The following is a 4,199-nucleotide window of genomic DNA, read 5'->3' as shown; positions in this document are numbered from 1 at the left end:
CAAAGGCGCAATTGTTGAGCCAAAGAGGCGCTGAGAGAGTCAGAAACTTTTTTTGGATGGCTGGTCCCGCAGGAGGTGAGCGGCACCGGCTGCAGCTGCAGCCCCGGCGGCTCCTCTCACCCGGTCACCGCCGCCCGGAGAGGCGACGGCAGCGGCAGCGACAGAGGAGATGCCAGAGGATGCTGCTCCGGGATCAACGCCGCTTCCCTCACAGTTATCCGCCCCAACAACCATCACATCCAGCAGCAGCAGGGACCAATACACATACATATATATATAAATGAAGAACAAAAAATAAATAAATAAATAAAAACACGACGTTCCAGCGCATCCAATAACAATCAGCCTCTTACCTGCAACGCCTGCGAGAAGCAGCAGCAGCCAGATGAGGTCCCTGATTTGGAGCATCGTTCCGTGTCACAGATTATTCTCCTGCAAGAGCGAGACGCACTTTGAAAACAAGCGAGCAGCAGCGGCGGGGTAAAGGGGGTGGGGGTGGGGGCGGGGCGGGGCGGTGCAGTGTGGTGGGGGGGGCTGGTCCTCGACTGATGCTGCTGCTGCTGCTGCTGATGATGATGGGGGGGGGGGGGGGGGGGGGTGAGGAGAAGGCAGATAGGAGCCTTGAGCGGATCAACAGCAACCGCATCAGACGAGGTTTGATTTGATTTTATATTATTATTAATAGTTGTAGTATTCTGATATTTTATTCATTTTTGCTCCTTGTCGCTGTTGCTGGTCCAGTGACTGACAGCCGGTGAAGCCAGTGGCTGTCGTGCGCGCGCATAAAGTGAGTGAGAGAGAGAGCGAGAGAGAGAGAGAGAGCGCTCTAGTACCGACACCAATCACTCCGCCCGGTACAGGATTAACTCGCAGCAGCCCCTGGCCCTCTGCACACGCAGGCACGCACGCACGTGCCCCCGCCTGCACGCGCGCATGCAAGCGCACGCGCACGGGCGTGGGGGCGCGGGGCGGGGGCGGTGCAGACGAGCGAGGTGAGCGCAGCCGCGAATGCAGACGGCAGATGGTGACCAGCGGCTTTAATTCGGATTAGTGAGTTTGCAAACTGGCTTAGTGACACACAGAGCAGGAGCGGTTTACACCGGCAGAGGGGTAATTAATAGTGTCGCGTGCGTTTCAGTCTTTAAACGCACATGCAGGCGTGGGATGAACCGAGGTATGTGTAGAATGAAACAAAAGAAGGACAATTTTTAGCCATTAAGTTTGACAGAAACTTTAAGTCTGCTCAGAAACTGCCAGATGAAACGTTTTTCAAGCGATTTTCATCCATCCATCCTCTTTGGACCCCTTGAGCAATTGCCGTCACCTGGTAACCTTTGCAAAATTGTTTTCAGAACCATGAAGTATGAGTACTTATGAGTACTCCCCCCCCCTCTCTCTTTTAAATTGAAGCTTGCTGTTAAAAAATACTGGTCTTGGACACGGCCTCGTTCTTAAGGAACCCATCAGCTTTCTTTTAGCTGCGAAGGACGTGGAGACAAGCTGCTGCAAGCAGCCTTCGAAAAAAAACCCAGAGGAAGATAAATAAGAAACATCAGAGGCGAGGTGGGATGCTAGTGAAGAGATCAGCGTGGATGCTACAGTAGTTATGGCTGTATTAGAATAGGCCTTTTTTTTTTTTGGTTTTGTCGATCAAAAGGAAAAAACAACTGTACTGTTTTGTTTAGTTCATTTAAGGTTGGGCTTTTTGGGATTAAAAAAAAAAAATGTTTTCTACTGGCTTTTCCAGATGTATGTATGGAACATGTAGTCTATATTTAGCATCGTTATCAGCAGTAGTAGTAGAAACTCACATGTTTGCACATCCCAAACGTACACGGCCGGGGCATTAGCATTCATTTGAAGCCATCGTCGATGTTCGTCTGATGAACTCTATGAGTCGGCGCTCTGGCTCCTCTTAGCTCCGGTTTGATCTTGCAGGAAGAGATCAAACGGGGAGATATTAGGGGGAAATATCTTCCTCTTAAGCTCGAAATGCTTCGACAGCGTCTGCGCTGGATGCTAACTTTGACCGGCTGCTCCCGCTGAGCACGTGCACCCAAAGTTGACGAAGCTTTGCTCTCTTACTTCCATATTTTTTTTGATTCCTTGTTTTCATCCCCCTGCCGTGAACTGCTCACACTCAGTTTTTTGAAAACTGAGTGTGAACTTTGCAATACTCGTGATCTTAAAAAATATTCTTACAAATAAACCTCCTCCAAATGAAACCTGCATGAAAACAGACTCAGAATTTAAATGATGTCCGTGTAAGCCAGTCAATAACTGGTCCTCCAAGCAGGGTTGGGTGGGAGCTCGCCCTTTACTGGCAGTAGATGGACGCCGACTCTGCTCTCGCCAGTGTTCACTGGGACTCGGCCCCTAATTACAGGAGATGCTACTAATTACAAACAACATCACACTTTGGTATAACCAAGATATAGGTAAAAGAAAGTAAAATTCCCTCAGAAAGCCAAGTTGTAGCGGAAGCATTTTTTCTTTTTTTTAGTAAAAAGTGTAAAGTCGAAGGAAAACAGATCAAAAGTCCATGGAAAAAAAGTTTGTGTTGCCTTCAGAGCATCATTGATTCATTTTAATTTGTTCCCAAAAGTTAACCTCAACCCTACCTCTCTGTTTTTATCCTGTAAAAATAAATCTATTAACCCATGTTTAATGACGCCTTACCTTTAATGGGTTGCGGTTCAACACGTGTCCACCAGGTGTCCTCAGCGTGCGGGAGGGTGACGATGGACCTCATATTTGAACAGACGGAGTCACATCTAGGGACTAAAAGTCAAAGGTGAGTTTCTTAATACTGGAATGTGTGTGATGGTCGAGTGTGGCTACACGCTTCAGTGACTAGAGACAGCTTTGAGATAGTCCCGACAGTAATGTATTCTGCACTCGTGCTATATAAACTGACTCCCACTTCACTCTGGTGCCAGATAATTATGCTTTCGTATCTAGAGAGCCCTTTTGCTCCCGTCTGCACCTCTGGAGCCTCACACGGATTATTAACTTCTAGAAACCACTCCTGGAGTCTCCTGTGGTGTCCTCTGTGTTCGAGTAATCGTCTATCAGTTTGGAAATAAATCATTCGTTTCAACTTTCCAGCGGAGTGTTCCGCTTTTTGGGTCCACCCAGGATTCCGGGCTACGGCAATATAAAGTTGATAAAACACAAAAAAAAAAATGCAGCTTGGAGCGTAGACAGACACTTATGTGGACAAAATTCAGGAGTCATTTTGGTTCAGCAGAGCATACAAAAAGAATGGTCCAAGTTTCATTTTTTTAGGAAGCTGATAAATTCTGCTGCTCCCATTTTGTCTGCAGCAGCAGCAGGAAAGAAAGAAAGACAAACGAGCCGCGGCCTTGAGGAGAAACGTCTCATCACACCGGCTTGAAGGAACTCTCATACTCGCCGCCTAATTAGCGCATTTCCCCTAAAAATAGGACATGGACTGCATTGTGATAGCAAAGTTTATCTCTGCGGCTCAAAAATGCCTGCCGAGTCTCTGCTGCCGCCATTCCTTTTTTTCCCCCTGTGAACTTAATGTGAACATTAAGACGAAGGCAGGAAGCACTTCAACACCTCTTCTCTTTAAAAATATTAACAGAGCGCCGTACCTGGGTTTGCTCAAGACGTTCAGCGAACAAAAACTAACTTTCATTGAAGAGAGAGTCTGTTTCAAGCTTCTGCACGGCGCATGTTTTTCTTTTTTTTTCCTTCTTCTTCTTTTTTTTTTTTTTTTAAAGCGAAGGAAATGTTTTTGGAGGTTTTTTTCTCCCTTAGATCCGCAGCAGATTACCGCGCTAACAGTGAGCGCTAATGCTCCAGCATCCATCACCGCCGCGCAAAAAACAAACACTTTCCTCGAGGAAACTCACGCTGTGGTTAAATTAAACTGGCATAAAATAAAACTAAAAAAGAAATTCTGCATAAATCAGCGTTTAATGCGAGATTCATCCCCCTTTTTGTTTTTTTTTGTTTTTTTACCTGCGCCGTTTAGAGGCTAAGAGGGAGGAGCCGAGAATGAGACAGGCTACTTCCTACCAGATGGAGGCGCTGCGCCTGAGGAGCTGAGCCTCCATCTGTGAAAGCAAACCCACCAACCAACCAACTAGCAAGAGTAAATTGTGTGTGTGTGTGTGTGTGTGTCAGAACGTGGCGTCTGTGAGTGAGACTCCCACTGCCTGTCAGGGGCC

The 4,199-nt window shown here is 47.1% G+C and overlaps 1 long non-coding RNA gene across 1 annotated transcript; it reads right to left on the bottom strand.

Moving 5' to 3' along the window:
* Positions 1 to 353: 353 nt before the first annotated feature.
* On the bottom strand, positions 354 to 2,783 carry LOC142882107 (uncharacterized). Its single transcript, XR_012925745.1, has 3 exons — positions 2,680 to 2,783; positions 1,812 to 1,931; positions 354 to 432 (listed from the first exon to the last, which is right to left on the bottom strand). It is a non-coding gene; the product is annotated as an uncharacterized LOC142882107 (long non-coding RNA).
* Positions 2,784 to 4,199: the final 1,416 nt, after the last annotated feature.

This window comes from Nelusetta ayraudi, unplaced genomic scaffold (genome assembly GCF_046127955.1).
Source record: "Nelusetta ayraudi isolate G7.1 ecotype Tasmania unplaced genomic scaffold, CSIRO-AGI_Nayr_v1 ptg000233l, whole genome shotgun sequence".
In the NCBI taxonomy this organism is placed as follows: Eukaryota; Metazoa; Chordata; class Actinopteri; order Tetraodontiformes; family Monacanthidae; genus Nelusetta; species Nelusetta ayraudi.
Note: the sequence above shows the minus strand (reverse complement) of the source record. Positions and strands in the feature narration are given on the sequence as shown.